The sequence below is a fragment of the Eupeodes corollae genome, chromosome 2 (genome assembly GCF_945859685.1).
Source record: "Eupeodes corollae chromosome 2, idEupCoro1.1, whole genome shotgun sequence".
In the NCBI taxonomy this organism is placed as follows: Eukaryota; Metazoa; Arthropoda; class Insecta; order Diptera; family Syrphidae; genus Eupeodes; species Eupeodes corollae.
This window is the reverse complement of record NC_079148.1, coordinates 147,603,204-147,629,387: the sequence shown is the minus strand read 5'-3', so window position 1 is coordinate 147,629,387 and position 26,184 is coordinate 147,603,204. Positions and strand designations below refer to the sequence as shown.

The following is a 26,184-nucleotide window of genomic DNA, read 5'->3' as shown; positions in this document are numbered from 1 at the left end:
ACATCACAGGGTGGACTTTACGCATATTAATTTGTTCGTTTTATTCTTGACATCATGCGGAGCTTTAAGGACCTTTTTGTGTTTGTGAGTTTTATTTTTTTTTTGTGTGTTGACTCGTTTGTTTTACTTCTTATCCCTCTTGAGAGTCTATCTATATCTGTACGGTAAGATCTTGATTTGGGACACGGTATAATGTTATTATATTGTCATGTCTAAACGAGCGGCGCGGAGGGAGGGGGTGGAGGAATTTATTCCATGCCTAAAAATAAGTATGTAAAGTTAAAGCGTTTTGCGTGGTATGGAATGGAGGTATAAGGCTCGGCTATGCAGCAGCAGCTGTGGATAATGGGTTGTTATGTATTTAAGCAAAAGGATTCTTTGATTATATGGGAAAAAGGAATGTGGTTTATGTGACAAGATGGTAAAATGTAACTAAAGTTATTGTTTTTCTTATATTTCGTGTGTGATTCTTTAATCCTTTTTTTGAAAATTATACGAGAGATATTTGTGTTTGAAAGAGATAATATTTAATTTTGTTTGTTTTGAAAACAAGTGTGTCCTGTGTCAAATAAAAATCAAGTCAAAGGATAATGACACACACAGTGTTATTTTTTTTGTAACTTAATGCATTTTTACATCGAAATATCACTCAAATTTAAAATAAAATCAAGGACGAATATTTTTAAGGAATTAGTAAAAAGTTAAAGTCGTTTTTAACAAAACAGAAACTTACTAAGCTTAAAAGTTTATTAACCTTATTTGAAACGATTGTGTCTGATTTTAATCTTTTAAAAATTTACTGAAGTTAAAATCACGAAATGGCTTCAATGGGTTCTTGAAAATTTAGCGCAGAAATGGAAATGAATGAAAAGTTCTTAGCTATTTTTGGGATAATGCAAATTACCTACGGACTTAAGTGTCGCCCTGAAGTCAAATTAAACTTTGTAGGATTTAAGATACTCCCTAGAGAGAAATTGTTTCTTATTTGAATCATTATGAAGAAAGGTTTAAATTTTCTGGGAATTGATTTTAGGATGTTCATTATTTTTTAATAAAGGATTTCCCAGGTGACAATGAGAATGCCATTTAATTTTTGTTTCAAATAAAGTGAAATAAACTGTTGAATTGATTGATTGAGAAGTGTTACCTTTTGAAAATTGTCAACTATTTTCCTCTTAAGTCGTAGTTCGTTGCGAATAAGTTGCTAACCACCTCGGCCTATGTTTAAATTTTTAAATCGACCCTCCTTTAATGGAAAGTCCTTAATAATATTTTGGACAGTGACAAAAGTCTTATGAGAAATTTTATCAAAACAAAAATACAGCTGTATTTTTTTTCCCTTCGATATTTGTTTTTATAGTTTGAAGAAATCAAAAATGTTACGACTGAAAATTTAGAAAATGGGAAGACAATATTTTTCATAATTTCGGACTTTTACCACAGAGCCATTTAAAATTCAATACGTAAATCTTGAAACACCATAATCGAAATGGGTTGGGGTCCAAATATTTTATTGGTCATAATACTGAATTTTTATATGGTCGAAATTTTGGTTAGTGATAATTCTGTTTTTTAAATATTTATCATATCAGTATTTTGATGTATTGTTGTTTTTTTTCGACAGTGTTTTCGTTAATTTGTACAAAAATTAGCATCGCGACTTAAGATTGGAAATTAAAAAAAACTGCTCATGGTTAAATTTTGTGCTTCGATTTTGTTGAAAACAAATTTCTAACTTACGAGTTTGTCTTGAAAATTAATTCGAAAACATAAACGTTTTTCGAGACACCAACAAAATTAAAATAAAAACTAATAATGGGAGATTTAAATGCGGAATACAACATCATTTCATTTCTTCAGTACTTTACTCCAAAAACTGTGCTTCACATGATACTCTGATCTCTCAAAAAGCCCTAAATTTCGTTTTAATTTCCAAATTTAGGATTTCCACGAGATAGAATTTTTCATTTTGTCTTTGATCACAACAAATAAATTAGGTCCACAATATTTAGAAATACAAACAAAAATGTTGGTCAGTTACAAGTTATGTCAAAAATATGTCAATTTCGAAAACTAAACCAACTTGGACTTAGAATAAAATTTGCGATTAAAATTCAAACTTATATGTTTTGGACAACGAACTTTCTGGATTTCACTTTATTTTCAATGAATGAAAAAAAAAGTTTGGTGAAGCCGCAAATTTTTTGATAACACTGTTTTAGTTTTTAACTTTCCATAGGAAGTTATTGTAATGGGTCCGATTTGTCAAATTGAAAATTTTGACATTTCTCGCCGTTTTAAGGTCCCTAGAGTCGAAATAAAATATTTTTAGAGAGATGTGTGGCGCGGGCGTGTGTACGTGCGTTCAAGCTCAAGAACCAGAAGAGATATCAACTTCAAATAAATTTTGTTTTACAGATAATTATGCAGAAAAATGCAGAAAGGGCTCTCAAGAAAATTGCGTATGTGGTTTTTTTTACCATAGCTGTTTAAAAAAAAGGTGAACATTTTGTTTAACGTTAACCAACGTTTTTGACATTTGATAAAATTTTGGGAAAATTACAATTGACAGTTTTTTTTTTATAAAAAACAGAAACCTAATAAAAAACATCACTCAAAGTTGGTAAAAATTGAATTTCGACTCAAATATCTTTTCAAACACTTGAGAATATGGCTTCAAACTTAACTTTTCTTATAAGAAATATTGTTTTTAATATTCGGTTAAGTTTTGAGAAAAATCGAATTGACAGTTTTTCTTATAATAAATAGAAAATTTAACAAAAGTTGGAAAAATTGATTTTCGACACAAATATCTTCTCAAAAATTTCAGATTATGTCTGACAACTAATTTTCACTTATAAGAAATATGGTTGTCAAGATTCTGAAAAATGTGGAGAAAAAAAAGACATTTTTCTACAAAAAATAGAAACCTAAAAAAAATTAATAAAAATTGATAAAAATTGATTTTCGGCTCAAATATATTTTCTAAACTTTTAGATAAAAACTTAAACTACTTTTATCGTTTAAAAAATATTCTAGTCAATATTCAGTTACATTTTGAGAAAAATCAAATGGACAGTTTTTTTTTTGGAAAAAATTAAAAACCTAAAAAAAAACAACACTTAAAATTGGTAAAAATTGACTTTCGGCTTAAATAGCTTTTTTTTTTATTTCACAGAAAATATTGTTTTCGATATTCAGTAGTTTTTTTTTTTTATATAAATCCAACAGTCCGTCTTTTTCGTAAAAAAATAAAATCTAAAAAAAAATACGTAAATTTGGTAAAAATTGATGATCGGTTATTGTTGTCTCTCAAATTAATTTCATTCATCCAATTTGTAAAATTTAAGAAATGCTACTAAACTTGGTAAAAATTTGGTTTAGACTAAAAATCTATTTTTCAAAACTAGATTTTCGAACTAAACTATTTCTTGAAAAATATTGTTCGTAATTTTAAAGTTTTTAAGAATAATTCAACTGACAACTTTTTTAACCCAACACGTAAACCTACAAACTTTTAAGACAAATCGAAAGAAATGATGGGAAGTTATCAGCGTGAGTCGTGTCCTAGCTTTTATTCTAAATTGTTATCAATCTATATTCAAATAAATTTTGATTTTTCTAAAAATAAAAAAAAAATAATTAAAATTTTAAATGCTACTTCGTTTGTTTTTTATGATTTTATAAAACAAATCTTTCTTTTGCATTAAATTAAGAAGTGTGCAAATTCTTTAACAGTTACAAAATTTTGATTTACAAAATTAAAACACATTACGAAGCTTCGGATATAAATTCGTTTTATTGTTGGACAATGCAATTTTCGAAAACTTTTTCCGAATCCATAATTTTTATTCAAAATTTCTTGGAGACTAGTTTTGATCATTCACGTTCAGTAACGTTTATAACTTACCTATATAAAATTGTTTCCAGTGTGATAAAAATAAATAATTTAGATTACGTAATAATTCAACGTCGATTTAACGTTCAGGTTGTGTTTAAAGTTGCATTCGATTTGGTTGGCAGTAAATTTAAAATTGCAGTTTTGAAATAAAAAAAATTTTAGGAGTTTCATTTAAAGTCAGGTTTTAGTGATTTTGAAGCTTTCGCGAGCGTTTTTGTTTCCTTTTTTTTATAAATTTTTTGTTTCAGTATTTCCACACACTAAAGGGGCTATTACTACCCTTAAAATGTTCAAAACTTTAACCCAGTGCGAGCTCTAGGAAAATAGGAAAAGGATTTAAGAGGAGATACAAGTGATAACGGTTGGTCTTAAAGTTTTTAATATCAAAATGGGAGCCAAAACAGAGATGGTTAAAACATTTAACATTCTTGATGTGCGGTTAAAAAAGAATCTCTATAGCATATCGAAATTAAGGTCAAAGATAAACTAATGAACATTCCTGGAAGTGCAAGTATTCCAGCTGATTTGTTTGTGCTTTAGTAAAATTTTAGTCATTTAAATAAGCTAAAGCAAAGAAAAATTTTTAAGCAAATTTTAAACGATTTTTGAAGCTTAGTTTTACTAAAGCTAAATTACAAAATAGCTATGTTTTAAGTTTTAGTAATTATCTAAGTTCATGTGAGTTTCTGATATTACAAATCAATTTGTACGTTACAATTAGGTTTGTATGCTTCCTTTTTTTTTTTTTGAAGGAACTGTAATTGTTTAGACTTGGGCACTATTTCAAAAATATCAAAAAGGGACAGTTCTTAAAATTTGTCAGTTGATCTTACAAGTTTTTGGCAGGTGACATAACTTTGTCATGACAATTTCTTAAAGACGATTACTGAAGTATTAACAAATTTTCAACAAAAATATTCCGCTGTACTTTTAAAGACGTGAAATGGTTCATTGAATTGAAAATCACTTAATACTGCGAAAGCACATCTAACACAATTAAAAAATAGATGTTTTTTACCAAAAAAATCCTCGCAAAGTATTGACATGACAATTTTTGGTGATCCGAAATCTTGGCAACTGGCAATTGTCGCAAATTGTCAATTTTTTTAAGGAACAAACTTGTTTTCAATAAGTCTCCGTTCGGAGGAAACGTTTTTAATAAAATGGTTAAAAAACTACCGTTAAACTTTTTTTGTCAAAACCATTTTAGCAAATAATATAGCAATGTTCAAAACAAGGATCCTAGATTTGAAAAGCCATACAAAATTTCATTGAAAAAAAAAATATTCTCAAAACGCCTAATATAATTTTTTTTGAAACTTGCAACGTGATATCTCAGAAATCTGACATAAAAGAGCGATTTTGAAGTTATTAGCACCCAGGCTATCAAAAGTATGATTTGATTGCTAATTTGAGAACCTTTTTGACCAGTGTTATATCGTAACTACCCCCTAGAAATGTTCAAAACATTTTTTTTTTCAGAAATGGCTTTAAGAAATCTTGATACAAATGTATCCTGTCAAACAAGGATCGATGTGTCTGACTTTGTAGGCAATAGAAACAAATTTTAAATTAAAACTTATGAGGTTGTTGTAGATCTCAACTTCTCAAAAACTGATTTGAAAAAATTTCCATATTATTTTCCTAATTCCGTTTCTTCCAAAGCTGCGAGAAATAAATACACAAAACCCTGGAGTTTGATTAATACTCGAAATTTATCTTTTACAAGAAGTCCGTGCTGCCCAGTCGTGCTTTTTGTTGAAATACCAGGAAATAAATTCCATAAAAAATATAAACTAAATTTTTTAATACTCTCCAAAATTTAAATTTTCAATTTCCAAGAATTTAGTCTCTATAGCGATAAAAGTTAACAATGCTTATATCTTATATAAAGTCTCGTTCAAACATAATTTTCAAAAAAGACAAACACACATGACTTAACTTTCTTTCATATCTCAAACAACCTCGATAAAATATTATAAAATGATATATTTCAAAACAACCCTTCACGTTCATAGAGTAGGAGCACAATAATTATGTAAAAACTTTATGATTCCTCAAATGAACTCCATTCAAAGTCTTTAAACTTTGAAACCAATGAACATAATGATAAAGTGAAAGGATATTCCTTTCAAAAGTAATTACAAACCATTTGGTTTTGAATGCATCAGAGTCAGAGACGGAGACAGAGAGACAAGACAGAAGAATAATAAGGAAGGAAGAAGAAAACAAAACATGTGAAATTGATGTTTGTATCTTCTGTATATATAAAGATGGCAAACAGTTTTCCTGATGGTTTCCCGGAAGTGTGTATAAGTGTAGTTGGTACACAAGCAGCGGTACATGCTGCTTAGCTTATGAAATTGCAATTGCATAGTTCACAAAACGCTAATGTTTTTTTTTTTTTTTTAAAGGAACATTGCATTCATTTTTAATATAAGTACATATGTATAAGAAGAATAAAACCTAAGTGGTCTCTAAGGATCATCATATAGTACCTAGTTCCTTCTTGTCTTGGTTTTGACGTTGTTGGTTGGTGTGTTGTTCGTCAGGACTTAGAAGTCTATCGACACCACCAACAAAAACAACAACAAAAACCCAACGTCAATAGCATCATCATCAGGCAATGAAAAGGGCAAATTTTAAAGTCTATATGGTATAGTGGGTTGCTGACGCTGCTGCTTCTGCTCTTTAAAGAGGTGGAAAATTACTTCCGGAATCTTTTGTGAAATCTTTATAAAGTGTACATTCTTCTATCATAGTTGGAAGTGTATATTATTAAGATATTGTAAGGAAGACATTTAAATTTAGATTCATAGCACACGAGTTGCGATGAGTATTGAGAAGCTGAAGGTTTTTTGACTTAAGAATGGGATTGATGGATTTTCAATGACACACAGATGACTTCCCTCAAAACTTACATTGCTCTTCCTTAGAAATTTATCAATTTCACCAGAAAAAATAACAAACACAAATTTTCTTGTTAAATAATCACGTTCTTTTGATGAAATAATTTATGTAAGTTGTAAGTTGCAGTAATTTAAACTTCAATCTTAATTCTCAGATTCTCATCAATAAGTAAGTTTTATGTTGAAATTTATTGCAAACAGTTTATCAAAAAAAAAAGAAAAGAAAAATAACTTCCACAAGATATTTTATGTGTTTCTTAAGGAAGTCGATAGGCTTGATGTTTCCTCAAAAAGAAGATACCAAAAAAAGTATGATGGGATCAAGAGTTGGGTTAGGAAGAATACCAAATGAGATGTAGTTGAAGTTAATACCGAAAATAAGATTTGGTGAGAAAAGGGATAATTGCTTGGAAGGGAATGTTATGTATAACCTTAATTAAACCCAACCAAGAATTTAAAATTTCAAAACGAAAAAAATAAGAATTTTTAAGAGTCTTTTACATTAGTATATCCAAGGTTTAAGGAGAAAGTTAAAGTCTGAAATTTATATTGCTATGTAAAAGAACAAAATGTGGGCCTATAATTTTACTTAGTTCAAGGAAATCTGAAATAGAATTTGTATTTATTTTGTTTGGAATTATGTTACATTTTTATATTGCTTTGAAGGATTTGTAATTAATGTATCTCGATTTGACATATGTACTTACTTACTTACTTAAGGTGGCGCTACAGTCCGGGCGGACCTGGGCCTCAACCAACATGCGTTTCCGGCCAGCTCGGTCCCTAGCTAGGGAAACTGTCTCCAGTTTCGCATGCCAAGTTGGTTGAGGTCCTATCCCACCTGGGTGCTCCACCTGAGTCGCGGTCTTCCTCTACTGCGCCGTCCCTCGAGATTGGATTCGAAGACCTTCTGGGCTGGAGCGTTGATGTCCATCCGCTCTACATAACCTAGCCATCTAAGCCTTTGGACTTTAATTCTGCTAACTAGGTCAGTGTCGGTGTACAGCCCGTACAGTTCGTCGTTATATCTTCTCCTCCATTCTCCATCTATGCGTACGGGACCAAAAATCACCCGAAGAATTTTTCTCTTATTATTCGCTCTCATCTTTCTTTGACAGGGTCCAGGCCTCAGCGCCATAAATGAGAACCGGGATCATGAGTGTCTTATAGATACTTATTTTAGATGTTCGAGAGAGGACTTTACTTCTCAATTGCCTTCTAAGTCCAAAGAAGCAGCGATTTGCAAGAGTTATTCTTCTTTTGATTTCAGCGCTGGTGCCGTTGTCTATGTTTATGTGCCTAGGTAGACAAAGTCCTTAACTACCTCGACGTTTTAGCAGTCCATGGTGACGTTTTGTCCAAGACGTCGTTTTCAGTGTCCTTTTTTGATGACAGCATATACTTGGTCTTGCCCTCATTGACCACTAAACCCATCTTCTTCGCTTCCGTCGCAATGCTCAAAAATGTGCAACTTACATCAGGCTTTGATCTTCCAATTATGTCAATATCATCTGCGTATCCGAGTAATTGGATGCACCTTTGAAAGATGGTGCCTCTAGTGCTGACGGTTGAGTTTCGCACAATTCTTTCCAGAACGATGTTGAAGAAGTCGCAGGACAGTGCATCGCCTTGTCTAAAGCCTTTTTTGAAATCAAATGCATCGGTAAGATCTTTTCCGACCTTGATAGAGCAGCGTGCATTCTCCATCGTCATTCTGCACAAACGGATAAGTTTAACAGGGATGCTAAAAATAGACATTGCTCTTTCCTACGGATGACAGCACACGCAGCTTTAAAATCGTGGGTATCGATTTGAAGCTCCTGGGTCTTTCTGCCGTAGTGTGAATATTTGGTCGAAAGTGTACTTTCCTGGTCTGAAGCCACACTAATAAGAACCTATTAGGTTGTTGACCAACGGCTTCAGAAGTTCACATAATACGGCAGAAAGGATCTTATAGGTAATGTTAAGGAGACTGATGCCTCTGTAGTTGGCGCAATTTAGAAGTTCTCATTTTTTATGTATCGGCCAAACTATGCTGAGATACCACTCATCGGCCATGCTTTCTTCCGACCATATTTTGCAGATGAGTACCAAGTCATCGCCTGCTGCTTTAAATAGTTCGGCAGCGATGCCGTCAGCTCCAGCAGCTTTGTTTGAATTAAGTTAAGATATAGCTATCTTCACTTCGTCAAGGTCGGGTAGGCGGAATTTTTGATCTGCGTCGCCGAGGTTGAGTGGTTCTATCTCCCTTACAGAGGAATTCGGTTTGTCATCGCCGTGATATAATTTGGAGAAGTGATCTTTCCATATTCTCAGCATCGACTGGGGTTCTACTACGATGTTCCCCTGATCGTCTTTACAGGCTTCGGTTCGTGGCTGGTACCCTTGGGAGGTTTTTTTACCTTTTGGTAAAATTTACGAACCTCATTCCTGTTGTGACATCCCTCTGTCTCCTCGATCGCGCGCTTCTCATGCTCTCTTTTTTTCCATCTAAGAAGCCGGTGTTCCTCTCTCCTCTTCAGCTTGTAGAGTTCACGAGCAGCTCTGGTCCTTTTATGCAGCGCCGTTTTGTATGCCTCTTGTTTCGCTGCGTGCGCTTTCCGGCATTCGTTGTCAAACCAGGGGTGATTGTAGCCGTCTTACTTCGAATCTTCTCACAGTACTTCCTTGTTTTGGTTTGGACCGGGTTATCCGTAGCCGTACCTTGGCTACAACGAGGTAGTGGTCCGAGTCAATGTTGAAACTTCGGATAACCTGTATACTGGAGAAGTGCCGTGCGTCGATCGCAATGTGGTCAATTTGGTTGACGGTTGATTGATCAGGAGATTTCCATGTCCCCTTGTGAATATTGAGATGTGTGAACTGTGTATTAGCTACCATAACGTCTCGCCCCGCAGCAAAATCGATCATCCTGAATCCGTTGTCGGAGGTGGTGTCGTGCAGGCTGTATCTCCCGATTATGGCACCAAATGTGTCTTCTCTTCCTAGCTTGGCATTAAAATCTCCTAAAACAATTTGAATGTCATAGAATGTCTTCATCTTTCTCCTCTGTTGGGGCATGCGCGTTTATGAGGCTTATGTTGGCGAATTTAGACTTAATGCGGATTGTCGTGATGCGCTCGCTCACACTGTTGAAACTCAAGACTTTTTGCCTGAGTCTAGTTCCAACAACAAGTCCACACCCAAATAGACGCTGTCTTTGTCCTCGGTAGCAGTCGCCATAGTATACATCGCAGTCTTTTAGTTTGCGTTTGCCTGGTCCATCCCATCGCACTTCTTGGATGGCTGTAATATCTGCCTTGCAGCAGTTTAGGGCTTCCGCTAATTGTTTGGCTGCACGTGGTCTGTTAAGGGACCTTACATTTCACGTACAACTCCGAAGTTCGTTGTCCTTATTTCGTTTGCGTGGGTTGTCAACAGTGAATCCGTCCGTATCCGTGGCTTGTCAACAGTGAATCCGTCCGTATCCGTGGCTTGTTGGTGCTTGGCAACTAAAGGTATTTTTTACGTGGTCAGAAAGTCACCCCGACGGCACAACCCCCAACTGGAGGGCCAGATCCTTAGTATAACTTCAAGGACAGGAAGCCGGATAAACCGCTTCTTACAGGCCTGGGCTCCGAATATGTCGGTGTTCACTAAGGTTCCTATAAGGTGTTCACTAAGTAGTTCAACCTTACTATAACTGTAGACGCCACCGTTGATTCCATCTCGAGAATTCGTCCGCTGCCGCTTGGATAAGGAGAGGTGCCCTAGTGGAAACACCTCCCCCCTCTCTCTCGTTTGTTGCCCTTAACAACTTTCCACTGGGGTTGGAACTCAATCTCCAGTTGAGGTACTAGGCACCCGATGTTAACCGCGGGGAGGTGAGAGTAGAAGTTGATAGACAGAGGTGGGTTTTGAGAAAAGCCTGTGGGCGCTTGTGTCCTCTTGTATGCAAAAAATATGCAGTACAAAGCTGCTACCTATTCCGATTTGACTACGATTTGTAATTTGTTTGCTAAATACTTTAAATCAAACTATGCAAGTACCATAGGTTACCAACAATCTGTTTATTGCAACGACAATCCGGTGCGATCAATGTTGGAAGATTAGTTATTAGCAAGTCTGAAGTTGTAAAAGCACTGATAAATGTGAATAATGACAATCGTCGGGGTCCAGATGGAGTGGCTCCAATTGTCTTAAAAATGTGTGCTGCAGTACTCTCTGAACCTCTTTCTTATAATTTAATAAATATGATTTAAAATCATGAAAAATAAACCAACATGGTGTTTAAATATGCGTTTCGCCCCTATGTAATGGTTGGGCTCACCAGAAGATGACTATTACACTTTTTGAAAAACTTGTGTGTGATAGGTTTTCATTTTTGCTTAAGGAAGTAATATTGCCTTTCCAGCATGGCTTTGTATCGGACAGGTCGACAACTACTAACTTTTCTATTTTCACAAACTACTTTCTCAATAAAATTGAGGCAGGGTATCAGGTTGACGTCATCCATACTGACTTTGCAAAGGCCTTTGATAGAGTCAGCCACACTCTTCTACTGAAAAATTTATCAAGAATTGGTTTTTATTCAAATATTTTGCAATTGTTGAAATCTTATCTTATAGGACGCATTCAATTTGTTTCCATTGGTAATGTTCTTTCTACACCTGTACAAGTGTCATCAGGAGTTCCTCAAGGTAGTCACCTAGGACCCTTACTTTTTCTTATTTTTATTAATGACATGCCAGATTTTTTTCATAATTCTCTAAGACTTTTATTTTTTAACGAGGCAACGGCCTAGTCAGTGATAAAGCTTCGGTTCCCATCGATCACTTATAGAAGCATAAAACAAACTTGCACCGCTTGCAAGATGACCTTAGCATGCTTATTTAATGGTGCAAGAAAAATCAATTGTCTTTAAACGTTTCAAAATGTCAATGTATTTCATTCCATAGTTATTACTATCCTACTTTCTTCGAATATAAAATTGTCAGTAGTGTTCTTGGAAGGTGTTGTTTTTGACTTCAAACTCAGTTTTATCAAACAAGTTCAATATATTGCTGCCAAAGCTATTAAAAGAAATTCAACAGACTTTTCAGACCCTTTTACTATTAAATCTCTTTTTTGTGCATACGTAAGATCTATTTTAGAATATTATTGTGTGGTTTGGAACCCATACTATAGAATTCATTCATTAAGAATTGAAAGAGTCCAAAAGAATTTCACTAGGTTTGTTGTATGGAAACTTGGATGAAATATTGAAATTCCTTCATATGCTACGGGATGCAAACTTATCGGTTTAGAGTCACTTGAAAATCGACGTAAAATCTTCTCTGTTTTATTTATTCATGATATTCTGTCGCATTATATCAACTGCACGTAACTTTCTTCTATCTTTATTTGAGTTAAATATACCTTCAATCAGTTTTTAAGGTAAACAAATAAGTTTGATTTTTTTTTTCCAATAAATTCAGAGCACAATAAGAAGTTATTTTTCCATTTAAAATCTTAGGTTTTGATGTTTCAAGCTTGACTCAAGGTTTGAAGGGTAAATGATTCATTGCTCAGTTGGGCTTGGAGCTGCTCTAAATTATTACATTATTGTAATTTCAAGTGGAAACTGATTAAAATTAAATAACATCCCTTAGGAAGTTTTGTAATGGATCCGATTTGTCGAATTGAAAATTTTAACATTTCTCGACGTTTAATTTCTTCGCCCTAGAGACGAAATAAAAGATTTTTAGAGAAAATGTCTGGGCGTGCTTGTGTATTTACGTTCGTACGTCGATACGTCCGTGCGTCGATACGTCCGTACGTCGATACGTCCGTACGTTCGCGACGGTTTTTTCGTCGTCCATAGCTCAAGAACCAGAAGAGATATCGACTTCAAATAAATAAAGCTGATAATAAAGCAGAAAGATGCAGAAAGGGCTCTCAAGAAAATTGCGTGTGTGGTTTTTTTACCATAGCAGTTTGAAAAAAAGGTGAACATTTTGGTTAACCCTAAATATCTTACGAACTAAAAACGCTAGATGTTTTTTTTTCGAAAATTGATCCTCCACTGTTGCCACATATTGCCACCACTTTGTGCATTCAGAACGCTTCAAATTGCACTGGTGTCATTACATCGCACGATTCGCATTTCGATTTGAACGCCCATTTGCATAATAAGCCTCAATAACTTTAACGGATAGCTTGATTGTATATCTTTCCATAGTTCAAATTGAGTTAGTCTGAAATTGAGAAATGTCAAACAAAATGCAGAAAAAAACTTGACGTTTAGGTGTTGTACACATTCAACATCGGTCCTTCAAATTTATCCACCCTTTAATTTGCAAGTTGCTTAAAAATTTTGTCATCGTTTAAGTTTTTTCCAATGTCAAAGATTATTGCTTAGTAAATTCACATAACGATAAAGACATTTTTATGACAGGTAACGTTAATTTTGGTCCTGGGAAGTTTCCGAGGGAAATGTAAAAAAGGACACGTTTAGAGTAAATTTGACTAATGATGGATTAAGAATATTATATGGGACCCACTTTTTTGTGATCCCCTCTGCATAAAATAGCAGCGTTTCTTGTGTAATCTAATCAGCTTATAGATTAATTTGGTACAAATTTTCAAACACATTCTACCCTGTGCATTTCTAATAAGAATTTATTTGTTTAAGTTTGAATGTAACCTTGAAGTTTTCTAAATTTAAATGTTATGTTCGTTTTAATTTCAAGAAAAAAATAAATAGAAGTTCGTACTATGTTCCTTCCATGCACAATGTAACATTTATCCTCTGCATGAATTAAAGTTAACTTACCTAGAGAAACCATTCTTCCACCATAAAGAGTTTCCTTACTACATTTTCCTAAACAAAAAAGATCCTTGTAGATATTTTTTTTTTTCTTTGTATATATTTATAATTTATCTCTTTATGTCGCTACTTTTATTCTCGTACATAAATAAGAAAATAAAAAGAACACACGCATAGATATTCACAACAAACTACATAGAAGCTTCATCATTATTATGAGTTCATATCAGGATAATAGCAAGGACATTATAATAAATAGAAAGGTAAGATTGTATAATAAATAAAAATACAAAATGAAATGCCAAAAAGACAAAACAAAAACAAAATAGAAAGAAGAAGGAATAAATACCTAAACCCATTTTTATAAACTATATTACATATTTCTGTCTGCAAAAATGAAATAAATTGAAACATTATTTTGCTAAATCGCCAACAATCATAAAAAGATTCATGATGGTTCTCTAAAATAATTTGGTCATAATCTTTAAGATTAAACTAAGCGTATCAATCTCCTTTTCTTCTTCTTTATCTTCTCCTTTATTCTGAAATTGAGTTTGATGGAATATCAGAAATAATACCAACCCAGCGAATTAATCTGTTCTGGTCCATCACTTTTCTGACATTAGAAGCATGATTTTTTTATCGAGAGCAAAAGATATTAGAATGATCTTTAAGGACACAAGTTGTGTAATTATAAGAAGAAGAAAAAATAGGGTAACCTTCCCGTCTTTTTATGTAACCGCTAAATAACACTTTCATACATCATTTATTATGTTTCCTGTAACATTTTTACCCAGCTGAAAAAAAAAAACCTGTTTTCTATAACGATTCCTCATCTTAATGCGTTAGAATTCCCCATTTAAAGAGCAATTACTTGCGACTTTTTAAACCTCTTGGAAACGTCTTAGTCGTCTTCTCGATGTGTGATGATGGCGGATAAATCAGATGAACGAATGTACCCATTACGAGATACTTTATTTCTGTAATATAACTTTTTATCTATATACAAAATACACCGACCTACGTCATTCACAATAAGCTTTTTTCCTCTCAAACCCTCTCAAGTTTATTATAGCTCCTCGAGACGTGCCAAAAAAAAAAAAAAAAAACTAAACAAAAAATAAGAACCTTAAGTGATTCCATCTCAGATTTCATTCTCACCCTGAACCAGGATTGAATGTTCCTTTTTTTTTGGTCTTCGTTCGTTTACCACAAACAAGGAATGTGAAAATCACCCACAATTAAGGAATCTGAAGAAATGAAGCTAAAAGAAAACTAAGGATGGGCTACATATTATTTTTTTGCTTGCTTTGTCCAAAAAAAAGGTATCTCTTTTTTTGGAGATTTATGTCCTATGCTATAATTGCCACTTTTGGGTATTTTGCTAAGTCTTTTGAAATACACAGGGTGGGTCTTAAAATTGACTTCCTAATTTGTTATAGATAATCTATTTTAGAATCACAAAAAACAAAGTATAGTTCATGCTCCATAATACTTCGTAGGACATCGGGGCTCAGCGTCCGTGTTTTAACACGAATTTTTTCCTTCAGCTTAGGGACCAATTAAACCCTGAAAAACATTTGGTAGCCGAAAATGTCGCTTAAATAAAACGTTGAGGGTTAGGCCCTGGCTTACATTGGTTTTGAATTCTTCGTCATTGCAATGACATGAAAGATGATGATTCATTTCACATTCACGAAGTACGGCTCAGGACCGAATCGAAGTACATCTTCTGCCCTTAGTTGTTCTCCAAATTGGATATTGTATGGAAACAGCTGTAATTCGGTTCTAAGAACTCCGGGACAGCCGAGTTGACCAGAATGCCTTTGTATCAATATTTCCAAACCCTTCACATTATTTACAGAGATGCGTTCCACACTCGCTTTAGTTTAGGTAGTGTGAGGTCTTCTAGCTCCTTGTTGACGAAATAATGACACTGTTGATGTAGTCATGTGCACAGTTTTGAATTCTTCGACATTGCAATGACATGGAAAGATGAGCGTTCTTATTCATTTCACATTCATGAAGTACGGCTAAGGAACGAATCTCTGTAGATTTTCTGTTCTTAGTTGTTATCCAAATTGGATATTATATGGAAACAGCTGCAATTCGGTTCTAAGAACCCCGGAACAAACCGAGTTGACCAGAATACCTTTATATCAATATTTCTGCGCTCTCCACATCATTTACAAAAATGCGTTCCTCACTCGCTTCAGTTTAGGTAATGTGAGGTCTTCGAGCTCCTTGTTGACGAAATGGTGACACTGTTGAAGTAGTCATGTGCCCAGTTTTGAATTCTTCGACATTGCAATGACATGGAAAGATGAGCGTTCTTATTCATTTCACATTCACAAAGTACGGGAAAGGGACGAATCTCTGTAGATCTTTTGTCCTTAGTTGTTCTCTAAATTGGATATTGTATGTAAACAGCTGCAGTTCGGTTCTAAGAACTCCGGGACAAACCGAGTTGACTAGAGTGCCTTTCTATCAATATTTCTGCGCTTTCCACATCATTTACAAAAATGCGTTCCTCACTACCTTGTTGACGAAATGGTGGCACCATTGATGTAGTCATGTGCACGGTTTTGAATTCTTCGACATTGCAATGAAATTGAAAGATGAGCGTTTTTATTCATTTCACATTCACGAGGTACGGCTAAGGAACGAATCTCTGTACATTTTCTGTCCTTAGTTGTTCTCCAAATTTGATATTGTATGGAAACAGCTGAAATTCGGTTCTAAGAACTCCGGGACAGCCGAGTTGACCAGAATGCCTTTATATCAATACTTCTGCATCCTCCACATCATTTACAGAAAAGCAGAAATGCACACTCGTGTCAGTACAGGTAGTGCGAGGTCTTTCAGCTCGAGGAAGGTCAACTACAGGTCCTTGCTGACGAAATGGTGGCATCATTGATGTAGTCATGTGCACAGAGGGTGCATTTCGCACACTAAATGTTGCCGATAAGAAAAACAAGAAGTACCTCAGGGTTGTCACTTAGGAGCACCTCTTTTTTTTATCTTATTAATGATATTATTTATATTTTTTTCGGATAACATTTGGAATACAATTAGCTAATATAAATTTTGAAAAAGATGATTTAACTCTCTTTGTTATTTCGACTTCGATCTGGGTTAAAAAAAATATCGAGTGATTGTTTTTAAAATAGTATTCCCCTTAGATTGTTTTTTAAGTAGCTGAGAATCGAAAAGAACAAAAATTAAAAACAAGAGTTATGATTTTTTTTTTAATTCTTAAATTAAATTTAAGTTCGAAACTTTTGACGCACCCTGTTTATATCTACACAATTTTCGTGTTGGCCTGTGAGAGTGGGTTTGTTTGTTTGGGTGGGTGCGTGAATAGCGAGCCCTGAGATTTAGGAGCTTAAAGTGGAAAAAGCAGATTTATGATGTCGTATGCCAAAAGGGGTTCTTTTTTGAGTTTTCGTGTTTAATTTTTATGGCAAAAAGGCGAAGGCTATTCTATAAAAGAATGTCAATAAAAACAAAATAAAAATAAAGTAGAAAATGACACAAAATTCGCAAGGGTTCTAATAATGTTTTATGTTCATTTGATTTATTGATTTAATTATTTTATGGTTTCAACGAAGTAAAAACAAAAAAAAAAAACAATCTTCAAAAATTTGCATTTTTGTCCCTTCAAAAGCTGTCATTAAAATTAATATATTTTTACATGTTTTTTGTTTCAAAATTTTACATTGTATAGTCAAAGTTTTCAATTTCATATAAATGGTCTTTATTATGAAGCTCTTAAGTGAATTTTGATACTTATAAATTTTGAAAACTTGTAAACTTGTGGAGGCGTTCAAGCTTAAGCCTACACAATGAACAGACTTTATGTGATTTATCTTATTGAACATGAGTGGAAGCAATCAGAAATTTATTGTCATAATATTTTGACAAGGAAGTGTCCTTATCTTGTTTCTTTAAGGCGCTTAGATTGTAGGAATCGAACCCAAAATAAATTAATTTGGATTTAATCGTTATCCTTTTCAAATATATTAGATCCTTACATATAATGTATACATAAATATATAATACTTGTATAGTGTTTATGAATATCATGATGCTTTTCAAGATAAGAACGTCATATTTTAGAATAATATCGGGTGGTTTTTTAAGAGCCTGTCAAATTTATGTTATTTTCTGTTTCAAAAACAAAACAATACTTTTTAAAGGCATTTAATTTTCTTGGATGTAAATCCCATCTTATAATTTTTCGATCCCATGAGATTTTTAAAATCTTTTTCTCTAAAAATATTTTCGACAACCAAAAACGTTTGTTTTTTAAGCAAACACAACATAGTTTTCACCAAAAAAATTGTCTTCTAGAATCATTAAAAAAAAATTGTCTTTCATTATCATTTTGGTATCTTTCTTAGTTTCTGATTGATTCATTATGAGGTTTTGAAATTCAGTGCTGATTTTGAAACCGAATTTTTAAAGCAGGCCTTTCAAATTTACTTGTATAGTTTTCTCAATGTACTTACAGTAGACTCGCGATAGCAAAAACACCGTCTTAGGTGAACACCGGCTAACGTGAAAGCCCTATAACGTGAACAACTTTTAAATGCGTTTGGCATAAAAAACATAGCTTCCTTTGATCGTTTTTCGGTTTTTCAAATCGTTTTACTAAATGGGGAATAATGTTAAGGATTTTCAGGTATTATTTACTTTGGTGGTTGTTTGGCGTAAGAAAAAAAAAGATTTTCTTAAAAAAATTTCCCAAAAAGTACCAAAATTCTTGTCTTTGCAGGAAAAAGTAAGTGTTTTAGAAAAATTAAAAGGAGGATCAAGTGTAACCAGCTTTTCAAAGCAATGCAATGTTGCAAAATCAACTATTTGCGCTATCAACAATAAATTGGAGAAAATTTTAAAACAACATGTTAACAATACAATTTCTGGGCTGGAATGCGGAAGACCATGAATCGTTCTGAACTTTCTAAATTGGAACGTTGGTTCATCAAACAGCCAGAAAAAAGTTATACAGTCGATGGATTGATGGTTAAGGAAAAAGCTAAATTTTTCCTTTCAAAAATTAATGAAACTCAGGGCGATTTTAATGTGAGTGACGGATGGTTGCAAAGATTTAAGAAGCGTTCTGGTGTGTGTTTTTTTCAAAATAAGTGTTGAAAAGTTATCTTCTAGAACTGACCTTATGGACCCTTTCAAAAACAAGCTGCAAGCCAAAATAAAAAAGCTAGTTCTATCTCACAATCAAATATACAATGCGGATGAAGCTGCTCCCTGACAAGAAATACGTATTATCTTAAGAAAAAATGGAAAAAAAGCGCGTTACTTTTCTTGCTTGCACAAACCCAACAGAAGAACATAAAGTTAAGCGTTTAGTGATTGGAAAGGCAAAAAATCTCCGCTCTTTAAGGAATTTTAAATCTCCTGTTGACTACAGTTGCTCCAAATCGTCATGGCTGCTATTTTTAAAAATTGATTTCATCATTCCTTCGTTCCACAGGTAGGAAACGGATTTCAATTGTGCATTGATTTCAAATGTTTTCATGTGTAGATTAGAACATTTTTAAAACACCAAGGGTTGCCCACAAAAGCTCTCCTGACTGTGATGTTTATGCCGCCGAATGTGAAGCCGTTCATACAGCCGATGGACCAAAATGCTATAAGACTAACAAAACTTTTCTACAGGAATAGTCTTCTGGCATCAATCGTGACCGGAAAAATTGATGTTATTTAAGGATTACAAAAATTGACGCTAAGAGACGCTTTAAATTCGGGTTGGCAACGTCTTTAAAAAGAAACAATAGCAAAATACTGGACGAATATTTTAATTTCAAGAAGAAAACTTAAGAGGATAGCCCACTAGCTGTTTTGAGTGGAAGAATTTGTTCAATAAACAACTGTCAAGGGGAACGTACACAAGAACTTTTTCACGCAGTTAATCCAGGAATTGAACATTTTCTCTTGTACAGAAAAACATTTGATTCGACTTGAACACTTTTATGTAGATCATTTTTTCGGTTGCTAATGGCCATGAATGGAATGAAGATCTTCCAAACGACACCGAAACGAACGAGGTTTTGATCATTGACGAATGTGAAAGCGAGGACAGTATTGTGGAAACAGCACATACCAGATAGAACCTAGGGAAGCAATCGACATTTTCAATAAGGATATGGAATGGACTCAATATGAAAATGTTAATACAGCAGGCATCAGCGTCCTTAAATGACTTCGCGAAAAGGCAATTTTCAACCAAATAGAAAAAAAGAAAATTTAGAAAAGGATTACGCATTTTTTCCATAATTGCAATACATTTTTTCATGTACATTTACATTTGAAATTAAAAAAAATTTGAAGGTCTAATTTATTTTAAAAAAATCACGAACTACACCTTCGTCAACATGAACAACTTCGATAACGTGAACAAGCTCGGTTTTAAATAGTTCACATTACCGCGAGTCTACTGTATTTGAAAAACTTGACGTGAAAGCCTAGTTAAGACTCACTGGTCTGTCCTTTTTTTTTAAACCGTTTTAGCATTAATGGTTCAGCGGTTCTTCAAGATTTGGCGTATGAGTATAAGACTGAATTTGATTGATGACATCGATTATGTTGTCTTTGAGAACCGCAGTAGTTGGCTCAAGAAAAAGGCTCAAGGGGTCAAATGAGAAGATCTTGAAATAACCCTGCCATGAAACCGCTCGAAGAATATCGATTGTACAATGTACATTGAGCTGTGTGGCACGTAGGGACATCTTGTTGAATCATCTAACTTAGGCCAGAAGAAGTTGGTGATCATTGGGGTCGGCCGAATTTCAATTTTTGGGATTTTTAACAGGGCTCAGCGATAAAAAATTGCTAATTGGTCAAGTTAGATTATACGTGGAGTATCATTTTATTATTTATTTATTATTTATATATTTATATTGCTACATATATATCATTTAAAGTGCAAGAACCTTCTTAAGTCTCACCCAAAAATACCGAAATGGAAGTTGGAAGAGTTTCGTGTAGGAAGCAAAGTCTTATTTGATATTTCGGCTTGCAAATGCCAAAACTTACATAAAACCTTCTAAAAACAAAAATGTACCTATTAGGGAACGCAATTTCATAATAGACCAGCGAATGGTGATGAATGGTATTGACGTTGAAAAGAAAATCGTTAAGAGAAGAGAAAAAACAACAAAAAGTTGCTAAACCATGTACGGAAAGGTTGAGTAGCACATTTGAATCCGGGTGTGTCCAACACATTGCGAGGAACCAAATTTTCGAATTGGGTTGGCGACTCCAGTGTCTGAATCAGCGAGCAATTCTAAAATTTCAGTTGATTTTACTTTACTTTCTAAAACATGCGATAGTTGTGGAGTGTCAGACAGAGCGGGAGCAGCTATTGCATCAGCAGTTCGACCTAAAAAAAAATAATAGACAAAAATAAGCTCCGTCGAGAAAGACTAACAACCAGTCAAAATGTGATTTCACAATAAACTTCACTGATTCCCGCATTGTACATTGATGGAAGAAAGGACCAGACTTTAACTTTATCTGAAAAAGATAACAAAAAATACAGACACGCAATACTTGAGGAACACATTTCATTGATAAAAGATCCTGACGCGAAGTTTTTAGGCTACACTGCAACTGCTTCAGGCACTGCAAAGTGTATAGAACAAGAAATATTCAATTTTTGTATGAATAAAGATACGTTAATGGAAAATTTAAATGTTGGTAAGAACGGTGGAATCATCTAGATGCTGGAAAACAGATTTAATAGGCCATTGCAGTGGACCATTTGTTAATTGCGTACGAATGAGCATCTCTTTCAACATATTGATATCAGTACTTCTGTGCCACAGACCTTTTTACGCGATATTGGCAAAGAGCTCGAAAAATGTTAAAAACTACCATTAATTCAGTTCCAACCTTTTCCGACGAACTAACCTACACTTTCTGCTGATGATATTAGCACAGACCAAAAATATTTGTACAGAATAATTGAAGCAGCTTCATCCGGCATAACAAACAAATCACCAGGCAAAATGTCCCATGCACAACTGCTAACTCGTGCCAACAGAATTCTTCGGCTTTATGTTTCAACAGAGTCTGCTTCTGCACATCTTATCACCCTTGCAACGTACATCGTCAAGGTTTACGTTTCGGTATGGTTTTCTATTAAAACTCAGCCCAGTTGTAAGATGGATCTGGACACTTGTTCAAACTCATCGAGCAAACCAGATATCTGTCAACAAATTTAAAAGCTGTTATCGACGCAGTTATTCAAAGGAACAGCTTTTTCGCACATCAGGAAAACTTATTGCTTGCAATGATCACAAATCCCGAACCCCATATTCGTAAAGTAGCTGTTCGTCGAATTTTAAAAGCTAGATCAACAACTTCAAACAAATTGGGGCTGTTCCAACTCCCGAAGGTAAATTTCAATGCTTCAACATATTACGATCTTTTGAGTTGGCAAGACACAATTATTGAGCCAACGATATTAAAATCCATAACCGAAGAAAATCTCAGAATGTTTGTTGAACAAAAAGGAGATGGAAATTTAGATTGGATGCGCCTTCCTTGTCAAACTCAAGCTGTTGAACAGCAGCTAAAGCTGTGATTGAAGCTTCAGTTACTTTGTGTGATAGCTTAAGCAGACAAGGATCATGGCCTGGAAGAAGTACGGACAGATGACAACCCCAACAAAACAGTAACTTTATTAAGAAGCATTGGCACCTCGTGCATCTTGCGTCATTGATGTGTTCACAAATCTTGCGATGCGTATGTTTTCAGCTCTTTGGTCAGTTGGATTTTGTATCGTTGCGGGCCATGTTGTGATCTGCGACAGGCCCAGTTCTTCTGATCAAAGAGGAACCGATTTCCTCGGATACTGCTGCACACTTTTACGAACAGCGGTGAAGCTTTCGGCAGACCTTGACAAATCGATGTTGGCTGATTGTTTCCTTGGCCTGGGGATTTGAATTTGGCCACTAAACGTCGAATAGTCGACTTGGAAGGGCGACACCAATTAAAGGATGACATGCGCTCTTATTTGCTTCTAGAGAACAAAGTTTTAACTTTAGCACGTGTTGTTCGACGCTGTAACTGTCTTAAATATGAAAATATTTGGCAGAAAGTCAATGAAACAATATGGCCACTTCCAGCTGTCAAAATCAACGGGCCTCTATTGAATACCTTTTTACATGTCATTTTTTTTAAAGTAACACTTAAAAAGCTGACATGATAGAGTGATTTTTAAGTCGGATTTGAACTACGGCCATCAAAAGCCATCGAATAAGTTCAGTTTGATTTCCGAGTATCTTCAGCGTGTAAACCGCTCTAAGCAGTCCTTTAAAAAGTCGATTTTAATGGATTTAATAAAGATAATGACTTGAGCGTTATATTGGCTTCAATTAGGCAATATTTCTCATTCACGGAGACATTTAACCAGAAATGAGCTTTATCATTTTATAACGTACTCGTAAAATGGACGAAATGCTCTAAGAACTTTTGGAACAGATTTATTAAGTTTTTGTTTTTAAGCGATTCATGATGAAATACCAAATCTTACTGAACACAGTTTGACAATTTTTCAACTTTCAAAACATTGACAAAAACCATTGAAGCTTCTCATGCAGCTGCAGCTGCTGAACAAAACACCCTTTACTAACAGTGTCCTTTCTACCATTATAATAAACATGTACTCTTATAATCTTCAGTTAAATTTCCCCTCCTCTAACTAAGTACATCCTTCAAGCATCGCATCAGGAAATCTATTCATCATCAAAACATATTACCATCTCTTTTACTTACTTATAAACTTATTTACTCTCGTATTTAGTAACGTACAATACAAACAAAAAGAAGCTCCTTTAACGACAAACAATCAATAAAAAAGACAAAGGACAATGTCATGTCTCAATTTGCTTTTTATACTCTCTTGTACTTGTGTACCATCATCATCGCCATAGACTTGTGCAAAATATTCAATCCATTCATTAGAAAATTCCACCACATGGGAGAAATATCCTTTTTCTTTTGTTGTTGTTGTTATTTTTATAAGAATAGCTTCCTGATGCTTTGCAGCGAGCCTTCACCACTCCTCTTATATAGGAAAATTGCTAGGTCAGGAATAAACGACGACATATAACACAACAAAAAGAAGACTGATTTTATTTAAAATCGACGACACGACGACAACGGTCTTTGTTATGCTTACTTTTGTATATTGTATTTTTGTTGATGTTTTCAAAATTGCCTTGACATATTTAGAAAATAGCTACACCTTCATTATAACTTACAAAAGTATATAGTGAAGGATGTTATTTAAAAGATCTTATAATATGTATTTTCAATTGACGATAATGAAGGTATTGCTGTGTTATTGAGATATCTTTCGTTGATATTTGACTCCTTCAAACAGTGCCCCTTTTGTCTACAGCCTTAAAAAAGCTAAGAACGAAGAATTATGTTAAATCTTAAAACTTCTGATAACAAAAGTTCTAAAGTTTGCAGACAGTCTTAAGAGAAATTTGATGAAGGAAAAAAGTACGGTCATCGATTTGTCATGACAAAATTCGGATACGTCATTTTTTTTTTTACTCTTACCGCTTTTAATAAGTTACGACCAGATTAAAGAAACTCCAATTTTTGACGCATAATTCTGAAGTCTTATTACTTTATAAAAAACATTTCATATTAGAAAAAACGTGTGCCTAATTCCATTGGGTTAGCAACTTCTTATTTTTTTCTATTGTTCTGTTTTTTAATTTGACTTGCACCAGGTCCGAAATAACAGCTTAGTCATAACAGGCTCCGATTTTTCATTACAAAATCTCGATAACTTTTTTTTTGCTTAGTGAAAATATCTACCAAAAAATGAAGCTTTAAAACAAAAGAAACTTGAAAATAAGCTAACGTACTTTTTCTCAACTCTACTATTTTTATCTGATTTGTTTGAAATTCAAATGCTAGGCCTTTTAATTTTCAGTATTTCTTAGATTTTGCATCCTTATTTGTTTTTTTTTTATAGGCTTCGTAAAAAATCAGTTGCCGTATTTTTTATTTTATGCCGTATATAATTATTTTATTTATTGGTTAAAAATTTATACAATTTTGGTTTCGGAATTTCTGTCTATTCATTAACGAAAATTAATGCCAGCTTCATTATAAATCGGTTGCCGTAATTTTTGCAGACATATGAAAAGGTCCTTAATGCCTTCTGTTATCGCCACAAAACAGGAAAATTCGTCGTAACTCTTTCTTTATCGTAAGATAAACAAAAATAAATAATGGTGTATTACGAATCTTCTGCCGCACTTTTTTGAAAATCGAAGATTTTTTACAAACAATGGAAAATTGTATGGTTTCGTAATTTTTCGTTTTTTACTTAAAAAATCAATCCATGAAAATATAGCTTCCGTACTTATTTTCAAATTAAAAACTAAATAAAATCTGCATTTTGAAATTTGTTTATTGTAATATAAAAAATGACGCATTAAGCTTTTGTCACGACAATTTCACTGCCGTACTGTTTTTTTAAAAATGGATTCATGTTAGAATGTAATGTTATTTATTTTTCTACATCCCTGATATTTTTCATCGTTTAATCAACATATTAAAGATAACAAAAATAAAAAATTGTTCATTAAAATTTTTTCATAAATAATATCCTCCCGTAGTAAATTTGTGGTTTCACTGTTGTTGCATATTCACTAAAATAAATTTACTTTTACAATAAAAATCTGTTCCCGTCAATTGTTTTACTAGACTCTTATCCTATCGTCACTAAAACAAAATAAAAAAAAGTGCATCGAAAAGTTTTCATGACAAATCTTCAACCGTACTTTTTTGAAAAAGAAATTTCATTTGAAATTTTTGTCTATTCACTAAGAAAAAACTAGTTTTCCCATGACAAATAAGTTGACGTACTTTTTTCCAAATTAAATACTGAAGAAAGTTTAAATAAAGAAAACCTGCAGTTCAAAGTTTGTTTCTTGGGACACAAAAATGACACATTAAGCTTTTTTAATATGACAATTTTGCTGCCGTAATTATTGAAATCGTAAGGAATATTATATTATTTTTTTACATTTCTCATCTTGATTTTTACTTAAGAGACAAACTAAGGATATCAAGAATAAAAATTGACGCATCGAGATTTTCTCACAACAATCTTCTACCGTACTTTTTTCAAAGTCGAAATATGTGAAATGTATAGTTTTACAATTTCTGTTTCTCACCTAAAAAAATTAACTTTGTCATAAAAATCAGTTATCTTACATTTTTTGTTTTTCAAATTTAACACTGATTAAAATGTTGTTTTCGTAGCTCTTTTCCTATTGCCAATAAAATAAAAAATAGTTCATCGAGATGTTCTAAAGAAACATCCTCTAACGTATGTTTTTGAAAATCGAATTTTCTTACAGGTACTGTTGAAATTTTTGGTTTCTGTATTTTTTTAAATTCGCAAATAAAAAACTAGTTTCCTAAAAAAAATAAGAAGAAGATTTAAATAAAGAAAACTTTAAAACTTGTTAAGTGTAACAATTTCACTGCCGTAGGTAGGAAGGTAGAAATGGCGATCTCAAGGCAACCTA

The 26,184-nt window shown here is 33.6% G+C and overlaps 1 protein-coding gene across 3 annotated transcripts in view; it reads left to right on the top strand.

Annotated features, from left to right (window-relative positions):
• LOC129948516 (cAMP-dependent protein kinase type I regulatory subunit) overlaps positions 1 to 26,184 on the top strand; it is a 180,256-nt gene that overhangs the window by 45,118 nt on the left and 108,954 nt on the right. The gene's annotated exons all lie outside the window — the stretch shown is intronic.